This window comes from Elgaria multicarinata, chromosome 8, assembly GCF_023053635.1.
Source record: "Elgaria multicarinata webbii isolate HBS135686 ecotype San Diego chromosome 8, rElgMul1.1.pri, whole genome shotgun sequence".
NCBI lineage: Eukaryota > Metazoa > Chordata > Lepidosauria > Squamata > Anguidae > Elgaria > Elgaria multicarinata.
In genome coordinates, this window is record NC_086178.1 from 102,641,962 (window position 1) to 102,652,391 (window position 10,430).

A 10,430-nucleotide genomic window follows, 5' to 3' on the forward strand; every position below is an offset into this window, starting at 1 on the left:
AGGGGCAGGGAGGGATGATCTCTCCCCTTCCCCGAGATAAATGGGATGGCTTTAATCCCGACATTTCCAGTGGTCTCAAGATCATCCCGAGACCACAGGATGTGTGGGCAGCCATCCCGGTTTCTTCCCAGCTCGTCGTGAGTAAATATGAGGAGCCAGGAATTGGGCACAGAGCTCCTCCATTGGGGATGGTAGGGGTGAGCATGGTGGTTTTTTTTTTTAAAAAAAGCTTAGCTTTTCGATGGAGCCCTCAAGCAGGCGGGCACAACTGTTAAAGCTGCAGGAACCTTGTCCTACTGCCACTTTAACTGTTGTGATGAAGAGGGAATTTTACCAGGTGCTGCATGCATACAAATGACACCTGCTGAAATTCCCTTTCCTACACAACTGTTAAAGATACAAGAGCCCTGTCCTCTTTTCCCTAGGGTCACCCTAATTGCCAAATATGCCCTCAGGCTCAAAATAGTTGCCTACCCCTGCATTAGGGAGTCAGGATGTTCTGTATTTCTCTGTTCTGTGTACTTTCAGTGGCAACCCCAGGTTGTCCCTGTGTTTGGTATGTGAAAGGTCCCAAAGTCCAAGAAAATCAGCAATTATTAAGAGCTATTATGTCAGCATTGCAGAGTGGGACCAGGGTATGGGAGCTGTAACTATGGATAGACTGGGGTGGGTTTGCTAAAGTCGCATGCCATTATTGGTTACAACTCACAGAGTTTGGCTTAGCATAGGACAAGGATCAGAGACTGGGTAGCCCAAACCCTGACCAATTCCCCCATCCCAGCCTGCATGCTGGGATAATGAAGTGTGTGACAGGAATGTTGGGTCTAACTAACTCAAAGGAGAAGGTCTCCCAAATGCAACAAACCACAGACAAAGTCTAAAGGAGCTGCATGAATATATAGGATGGGTGTTATTACTAGTAAAAAAAAATGACAAGGCAACGTAACACAACAGTAATACGTAAGAATGTGAATAGCACATGGTATGTCCAAAAAACACTGTAAAGCTAGACTTATAAGGAAAAAAGCAGCAAACTGTAATGCTAAAAGTATATTGAACTGTTATAGAAACTGAGTGTGGGATGGAATTATAACAGCTGTTGTTTGTAGTAAAGCAGTTGCAGTTGTTACTAGGGTGTTTATAGTTGTTGATGAGTTCTCTGGATTATATCTCCAGTACTTCATCAAAACCAAGTTGAAACAGCAAAACGTCTCATGTTGGGCAGCTGAAAATACCCCCCTGGCCTCTTATGTGTTTCTTCCGAACCACTTATATAAATCATCCAGAGAATTCCCCCAAGGGGTTTATTGTTTCCCCCAAAAGTTCAATGCAAAAAACAATTTGCAGCAATCCGGAACAGCAGGCCAGAAACATTGTTGAGATTCCCAGGTAGCTGTGAATTGATTTTTACACCAAAACTTTTTGGAAGAGCAATAAACTGAAGGGGTTTATTGGAAACCACCAGTAGGGTATCTCCTGACGAGTGCAGCCACCAAATAGGCAGGTAGTTGTAACAGCAGCAGCAGCAGCAACAACAACAACATAGTATTAAGACTAGTGGTAGTGGTAGTAGTAGTGTCCAATTACCAGTTTTGTCCTCTGTAGGATTACTAATGCTTACATAAGAGTATCCACATTCCACAGCATGTCTTGGGAGATTAAATGGCAAAAACCAGAAAATCAGATGTTGGCATCTCAAAAGTCTTGAATTCCAAGTAGGGAGTCTAAGATCCATTTTAAAATATCATACTGTTCCTTCTCACTGGCAGCCATAACTCTCTAGCACTTTTATTTTCTCACCCCTCTATCCAACCATCATTTTAAATTATGGAACTTCTTTTTCTAATTGAGCTTCTTACAATTTGGAAAGCACCAGGTTGATAAGATACTTGGACAGCAGTCAGACAGAGCACCAGAGTTAGCACTGTTAGGACTATTTCTGGGAAATAACAAAAACTGCTCCTTTAAGCCATTGGCTGGATTTTTGGTGGCGGCAGCTGGACTGGTCATTGCTCAATTTTGGAAAGACCTAAGAAGATTTTCATTGGATGCTTGGTGGAGTCAGGTTTGGAAGATTGCGTTATCAGAAAAATGAACAAACAAGTTACAACTGGCGAAAGGAATTAGAGAATATGGTACATTTGCTATGGATTGTTATCAATTTATTTATTTATTACATTTTTATACCACCTAATAGCCAAAGCTCTCTGGGCGGTTCACAAAAATTAAAACCATGTAGAGTTGGTAACACTCAACTTCATAACACTCTGCCTGTAGCATATCAGTCTCTCTGGTTCAAGTGAATAATGTATTCTGTATTTTTCTGCCTGGATTTATTATAATTATTGAATGCCTGGAGAATCGCATTGGGGTGGGGGTGGGGAGGAATAGAGTATTAATTTTCTAAAATTTCAAAATTAATTATTATTATTATTGTTAACAGTAATAATGATAAAAGCAAGCAAGCAAGCAAGCACCAGGTACCATTTAGACTTAGGGTGACCATATGAAAAGGAGGACAGGGCTCCTGTATCTTTAACAGTTGCATAGAAATGAGAATTTCAGCATATATATGGAGAACCTGATGAAATTCAATCTTCATCACAACAGTTAAAGGTGCAAGACCTATACTAGAGTGATCAGATTTAAAAGAGGGCAGGGCACCTGTAGCTTTAACTGTTGTGATGAAGAGGAAATTTCCCCAGGTTCCCCATATATACAAATGACACTTGCTGAAATTCCCTTTTCAATACAACTGTTAAAGATGCAGGAGCCCTGTCCTCCTTTTCATATGGTCACCCTAATTTAGATATCTGTCTTCTAGAGACCAAAGATAGGGAGTTTACTTGAGATCTGAAAGACTCAGGTGTGCAGTGTCTTAGCAACATTTTAAAAATCCACCCGACATTTTCTACAAAAGATAAACAGATTTTTCAAGGACAGATACCCCCCCCCCCAAATGGATGTCCATGGTAAATAGAGATGGTTAACGTGCATGTTATTTCCCTTTGAGATGGTTTCTGATTCCATTTTTATTCTGAAATTGCATAATCAAATAATGAGGAGAGAATCTTTAAAGTGCTGTAATCTACCCCAGCTTACCTTCTACCAGCAGGGCGGTGCCAATAGCAAACACCTCTACTTCAGTGAAGCCTTCAGGAACAGGATATGCAGAAGTAACCATATCTGCAATAAAAATGCCCCCTATTTTGGGTTCTTCACTACAGCCTGCAAACCACCCTTATCCCTTCTTTTCACTGAATTTTCCTTCTCTCTTCCAGTAGCCTAAGACCATGACCTTCTTAAAGGGCCAAACCACGCGGAGACACATGCCTGTTCTTATATAAAAGCTTTGGGGCCATAATCCCAACAAAAGCAATCCTTACAAGAATGCCATGAATGAATCCCCATTCCTCACCCCACCCCCACACCCCACGACTGCAAATCGTATTTGTGAATTATGGCAAAAGGAAAGCATTCACCGAATTTACAACAAGGCCTTTGTAGAGACAAGATTAAGACTGCTGTCCACTTAATTCTGCAACATTGGGAAAGAATTAAAGGAGGCTGGGAAGGAAAGTAATATGTAATTGGGGAGTGACCTGAAAAAACAAACAAACATGATTAAATGTCTAATTAGGGGAAAGGGGACAAGAGGAATTTCTGGTGTACACATTTATTATTATGAAAGACAGCAGCAGGACATTTTCCCAACAGTTATTGTGAAACGACTTCCCTGCCCCAATTTTGTAATTTGTTTCTAATAGCTTTGTACAAAAGCAAACCAAAGTTACATATCTGTGCTGCTCACTCAGCTGAAGTAGGCCAAAAGGGACCAATCAACTTTGCAAGCTGGTGCCCAGTTAAGTAGTCCCCCTCAAAGCTGATTCACAGGATACATGTTTTTATTTATTTTATTTATTTTTTATTTATTACATTTTTACACTGCCCAATAGCCGAAGCTCTCTAGGCGGTTCACAAAAAATGTTGAACTCTGGTCCAAAGCCATGTGTGAAGTTTCCCTTGTGTCATGACATCACAATGTGCTTTATTTTCCATACCCCCCACCACTGGCAACCAATGATGTAACAAGATGGAAGGGAAATGTGGGATGCCAAGACATCAGGATATGGGAAAGCAGGGTTGTAGTGGTGCCAGGACTTACAGGGTCAAAGCACAAGGACCTTTTGACTGGCAGGGACGATGATGTTATCTCCTACTCCCTTCAGACTTCCCTGTTCCCTCTGAATGTAGCTAGCTGAACCACTGCTATATAAGGTAGGCTCACATTTTCATGTGCTTCAGAGGAAAGATGGGGAACGGAGCCTCCTATCTCTTCAGTAAACAATGGCAGTGTTCAGAAGACACCTTCAATCACAGCTTTAAGCATGGTGAATAAGGTAAAAAGCTTTAACTACCATGGTTAAAGCCGTGGTTTAAGGTATCTTCTTAACAGGGGCAACATAAAGAAGGATGGTTCTTGCTTTCTTTGCTCACAGTTTCTTTTTATATTGTATTTTGTATTTGTGTTTTAAATTTGTTGGTGGTTTTTATGCTCTTCATGGTTTTAATTTTTGCGAACCGCCCAGAGAGCTTCGGCTATTGGGCGATATAAAAATGTAATAAATAAATAAATAAATAAATAAATTTTGACACACATTGATTTTGGGGGAGATGGGGGGCAGGTCAACCTGGGTTGGGTATACATATGCTACCCTGGTCTTACGCATAGTTTGTGATGTGTCCAGATGACAGAGCAACACATGTTCAGGAGAGAACAACCTCAACATGTGTCTTCTTAGTTTCCTCAGAGGTTCTGAAGCCAATCTCTAGACATCAAACTTTGTTGTTGACTTTGTTAAAGAGGATAGCTATTCCACACAATCATGCCTCTTGGGGTGCTATATTCTAAGGGCATCATCAGACAAGCGTTTTATTGCACACTCGTTGCTACTTATGGATTTTCACCTGTCCCTCTCAAGACGTTGTCTGCGTCCTGTGGGCCTCCCGCTCCTTCTAGCCTTCTTCACGCAACAAAAAAACACCCCAATAAGTCTGACTTATTTTTTGATGGAACTTGCTGCTCTCTCCTGCTGTGTGCAGGAGAAGCAGCAGGCTCAAAACGGCACACTGAAAGGCCACGTGCACGTTGTTTACTTCCTCTTTTGAAAGAGGACGTAATGAAGGACAAATGTGCAGGTGGAGATGCAACGGTAAGGAAATACAATTTCCCCCCATGCGATGATGGTCTAAGTATTTGAAAAGTTAACACAAGCTGAAATTGAAGGAACGGCACATTAAATTACGGAATTTAGCAGTCTTAGATAAAGTTACCTGGTGTCTCTGGCTTAGTTATGCTATATGTAGTATTAATAGGTTTGAAACTGACTGAAAATGTCTTCAATATATTGGATTGCCAGACGGACATGATCATTGGTAATACTTTCCCATTATTATTGCATTGTGATGCATTTTCTCTTTGTGACTTTTCTTTTGTATTTGGTCATAAGTTGTATGGTGTTTTTTTTTTATATATATATGACAAATACAATCTTGAAAAAGAAACCCTGTAGCCATGGCCTTTGTCCATTGTTTGCATTCACACTAAAAACGGAGCTTCAGGCTTGATTTCTTTCTACTGCACATCCAAGCAGAAACACAGTTCCAGACACTGCAGCCTATTCAACGCTACCCACTTACAGACCATTAAAACAGGATTGTTATGAGCCTGCCCTGTAAAATCTTTTTCAGTGTCTCTGTTGTGGAGTTCAAAATGGCCTTTCCATTATAAGCTCATGACAAAGGACAGCAGGCTGTTCTAGTGAGAGAACATCGCTATTGCATAAACTCTCCTTCCCAGGGTCCCCCGTGTACCCTTTTAGAGAGGTCCAGAAGCATCTTGTTTTGATTTCTCCTGAGATCACACAGTGCAAACAGTATGGGGACAATTTATCAGAAGCTTCTCTTGTTCTGGCCTTCTGCCTGTGCCCTTACATTTATTTCAGTGGAGTCTCTGCTGGATACAGTTTTTTATTTTATTTTTTACCATTAAACATTTACTGATAATACACCAAGGAAGTCTGAACAAACAGAGAAACAGACTTGCCAGTGTCTCATCCTATGCCTGCGATGCCTAAAACTACAGGAGCTCACTTTACCCAGCAACTGGTCTACTAGTACAGTTAGTAGATGGAAGAAATGCTGAACTGAAGAGCTGTCTCCACTCACCCAGGAAGTCCATTTTGTCATTTTGGGATTGTTACATTCCTTAATTCTGACCTACCTCTGAGGATTGTTGTAACGATAGCATGGGATAACTACTTCTAAGGAAAGGCAGGGTGTGATAACTCAATAAACAGGGGTGTGGCCACTTAGCAGAAATCAAATTATTGAAGATAGCACGAATCATCTGTACTGGGGTGGGGGGCAGGGGGAGAACAGAGGAATGGCTTGAAAATTAACAGAAATCAGATCAATGACAAATGACAAAGGAGAACAGGTTTAATTTGCTGGAGCAAAGGAATCCTGAACATTCATATCTTGAATAGGTGGACAATACAAGATCTAGTGTTATCAGGGCTGTATGGAAGAAGCAGAGATGAAGAAAACCCTGAAGTACATATTTTACAATTTAGAATCTTCATTGATAAGCTTACAAAGTGACCTAAATGGACTAATGTTAAATAACCAGATAGGGAACTGAAAACCTTAAACGAAACGAACTTTTCAATGCTGAAAGGACATGGGAAAATGGATGGCGGCAGGCATTTTGCTAATTTGTTTCCAGTTTGCTCCATTTTTTATAGGAGAAGTTCTTGATGGATTGATGGGCACCACCTTTTGTTTTGCCTTTTGAGCAGTTCAGCTGGATGAAATTCAGTTCGGGACAAGCTTTCCAGCTCATTTGGTCTAACTCCCTAACTAATTTATACTTGGAAACGTTTAACTGCTGGACAGTGTTCACTGGAATACAATATGTCTTCAGTAGCAGACAGAGTGAACAAGCTGAAGTTTTATGTGGCGGGAAGAAGAAACACTTAACCTTATTATATACTTAACATGTGGAAAGCTTATTTGCTGCACCCTGCCAAGTCCTCTGAGTGAAGTCAATGGTCAGTTTCACCATTCCCATTAACTATAATGTTGTCAGGCTTTGATAAATTCTCAGCCCACTCAACAGGAGTCTCTTTATTGGATTCTTGGGACTTCGATTAAGTTGAATTTCAGTACTCCTATTACACCGTTACCAAGAAAGTCTATAGTCTATTCCCATTTCCCAGTCGACCAAAGAAACCTAGAAATGATCCAGTACAGCTGCTCCGTTCATTGGTTTTAGGTACAAGCAAGGCCATTTAGGATAATTCTTTGTCATGCTTTTAGTACCTGCAACAATTTTATTGTGATCATGATACGCTTGATTTGGTCTATTTTTTGTTTGTTTCTGGTGAAAAATCATTTAGTGGATTTTTTAAAAAAATAATTTATTTCATTTTCTATTATTGTGAATTACATTTGTTCACAAGTGCATTCGTTTTCCACTGACTTCAATGGAAGACCCCACCTACTCTTCTGCTGCCTGTAACTTTTATGTTTTGATCCAAAAACAGGCATTTACAACCTTCCCCCAGAGCATAGGATTGGCCAAATTTCAGATAGATAGGACAAAGGAGTATGAATGTGTGCAGCACTGTGCCATTTTAACATCTATTTGCGAATCCAAATTGCATTCAATTCTTACCCACAGGAAAACCTTATGCCAGCTTTCACCAACCTGGACCACGCTGGTTGGGGATGACAGAGTTATAGTTCAACACATCTAGAGGGCACCAGGTTGGGGAAGGCTGCCTGATAGAAAACAGCCATAACCTATTCAGTGTATGAATGGAAGGCCTGCATGCCCCAGAGTTTGTCCTTGAAGAATTGATTTCACATACTTCTGAGACATCCCTAATTGCTGTGAGGAGAATTGAAGCAAGGACTGTGAAGCATGTGACCTTGGCCAAATGAATCTATTAGCATTCAGCTGCATCTCCCCTAGTCCTTTCCTCTGACTTCTGTTCATGCCTTGACTTCTTATCATAAAAAAGCTCTAAATTATCACGCCATTTAAATGGGAACTTTGCCATTTAAATGGGGATTCAGGGACATAGTTAAGTGGTAGAATGCAGCCATGGGCTTGTGTGGCTTCCTCGACCATGTGTTTATGCATTGGAAAACTGGAGGAATAGAACCTTTTTGGGTGGATGTATCTCTCTGTGTGGTAGAATCAGTAGAACTCAGGAAGGAGTGCAGGATTTGTGGGCCAGGCCTCGGATAGAGGATGGAGGATTAAACAGCACACAGCTTTCCTTCTCTTCCCTTCACCAGCTTCCAGGCACCCAGCCAAGCGTTGGGGAAATCCTTCCTTCCTTGGGTGCCTCTAAACCTGAAGCCTTTAAATCAACACACACTTCCTACTGGCTCCCATTCCCTGTTTCTTCCCCAGGTCCCTCATGACTGCCATCTCCTCTGAGAGGGAATGTTCCTGTGTTGCCTGGCTTTCACTAAAGGTTATATAGGGCAGCACTGTACACCATGCAAGAGCTTCAACCATGGGACAGTATAGAAATATAATAAACAGGATTTTTTTTTTAGTGTGCAGTTTGTTTGTTTATTTATTTATTATTACATTTATATACCGCCCCATAGCCAAAGCTCTCTGGGCGGACACAAAATGTGTAGTTGGGGAAAAAATGTGCAGTTGGAAATCTGTTAATGTGGTGGGGGGAAATGACATGTGTTATGTATGTTTATTAAGAACTTAATAGACAAAGTCAGGGATGGCTTGTAACACAAATTATATAAGGATGCAGGCAAAAGAGCCCTTGATGGTGTGACTGAGGTTGTTGGGTCCTGTGACAGTGTTGCCTGAATAGATGTGGGGGCAGAGTTGGCACTTGGGTCTGTTGCATGGTCTGTGTCTCTGTCCTGTACACTATTGCTGGTTAGCATCTGCTTCAAGTTGGGAGGTTGTCTGTAGGCCAGGACCGTTCTGCCTCCCAAGGCTTGTGAGAGAGAAGTGTCTATGCTGATGATGGACTAGAGTTCATGGATGATCCGTTGCCGTGGTTTCAATTGGGGGCTGTAGGTGACAACCAGTGCTGTGCTTCCCTTGGTCTGTCATCCTTCCTGGGTATCTGCATGGCCCTGTCAATCTGTCTTTAAATTTAAGGTGCAACTAGTGTTGGTGATCATCTCTCCAGTTGTGAAAGAGAAATAATGTGTTTGGCTTGGGCAGTGGTGTCTGACAGGGCATTTGTGCAGAAGATCTGCTTTAAAAAAACCCTGATAATAAATGAAATTAAATGCAAGCCTGAGGACTGCTTCCTTGCCTCACTTGAGGTTCACGCGTTTGCCCTCATCACACCTAAAACATTATAAGTGTACACCCAAAAATGTAAAACGTGAGCGCAACAAACACTTATACAGGTACATTACTCAGGGAGCTGTGTTTAGCTGCCATTTCCTGTTGATACAATTGGTGACTAACTAGGATTTGGTTTAGCATAATGTATGCAATCGCTATTAGGGGTTAGTCACACCATGAACAAATAATGCTTTTATGCCATTATAATTGCTGTGACTTCACCAAAGAATGATGAAGGTGCTGAGAACCCTATTCCCCCCTCCAGAGAACCAGATTTCCCAGGGTGCCCTGAGAAAGAAAAATGATAATTAAACCACTTTGTTTCTATATGGCCTACATCTCAGAGCAGAGGGTAGTGGACATTAGGGCCTGATGTGTGCTAGTGGAGAAGTTTATAGTCAGCCATGTTCTTAATTGTTGAAGAATAGCACAAGTGGCGTGAAGTCTGGAGGTTCCTGATTTAACTTGGCCAGCTTAATTGGGTTGAATTCTCTCACCCCAATTGGGAATTTGTTTCAAGCATTGTGTGAGCATGTGATGTGTGCGGTGCGGGAACATGTTAGTCCTAGAGCCATTGAAATGAATGAAGTTTAAATTGGACAAACATTGGATATAATCCAGTGAAGATAATAACTCAGCAAAGGCTTCTTTTTCAGATCAATGATGTTCACCCCTTTATGCACGCTGACATCCTTTTTGTAATAATTCCAGTCAACGTAACAAGAACTTTAATGTGTATGACTAATCTAATTTTCTTCTTGAATGCTTTGAATACCAACTTTGAGACAGAAATAATAGCAAATATATTTGGGAATTTCATGGTCTTACAGAAGAGCGTAATGCAGGTGTGGATGATTGTTGTCACACAGGCCCATTCTGGTTGTTGATGCAATATTATCTAGCCACAGGCAGACCTACCAAATTTGAATCAAAGTGCAATAAAACTTTGCCCACCATTTCATTCATTTACATTTCTATACTGCCTAATATCTGAAGCTTTCTGGGCAGTTTACACAGTTTAAAA